Source organism: Crocodylus porosus, unplaced genomic scaffold (genome assembly GCF_001723895.1).
Source record: "Crocodylus porosus isolate Cpor-Errol unplaced genomic scaffold, CroPor_comp1, whole genome shotgun sequence".
Classification (NCBI taxonomy): Eukaryota; Metazoa; Chordata; order Crocodylia; family Crocodylidae; genus Crocodylus; species Crocodylus porosus.
The window spans coordinates 28799111-28799595 of NW_017728914.1; positions in this window are offsets into that span (position 1 = coordinate 28799111).

Consider the following 485-nt stretch of genomic DNA (forward strand, 5'->3'; position numbering starts at 1 on the left):
CGGGCCGGATCCACCTCCCCGCCGCGGCAACGCGTGCCCGGCCGCGGGAACCGGCCTGCTCTTAATTGTGGTTTTTGCAGAAACCTGCCTTTTTTTCCTTTGTTTTACGGAAACCTGCCTTTTAAAAATTTTTTTGGGAAACCTGCCTTTAACATTCTTTTTTTTTAAAACCTGCTTTTTAAAAATCTTTTGGGGAACTTGCCTTTTTAAATGGTTTTTTTTTTTTGTGGAAGCCTGCCTTCCGCCCCCCCCCCAAGATTTGTCCCTTGCTAAAGGGGAGGGGCTGGGATGACATTAGCCACCCAAGGTGCAGGTGAGGGATGGCAGGCATTTCCCTGCAAAGCTCAGCTTGACCAGGTTGGGGGGAAAGGCAGGGATGTGTTGTTTTATAGTCAAGTGCTTTGACATCAACCGACTGACTATTCCTGTGCCTCCCTCTGGACACAAGCCCCTCCGCCATCATGCATGTGGTTGAAAATCTCAGG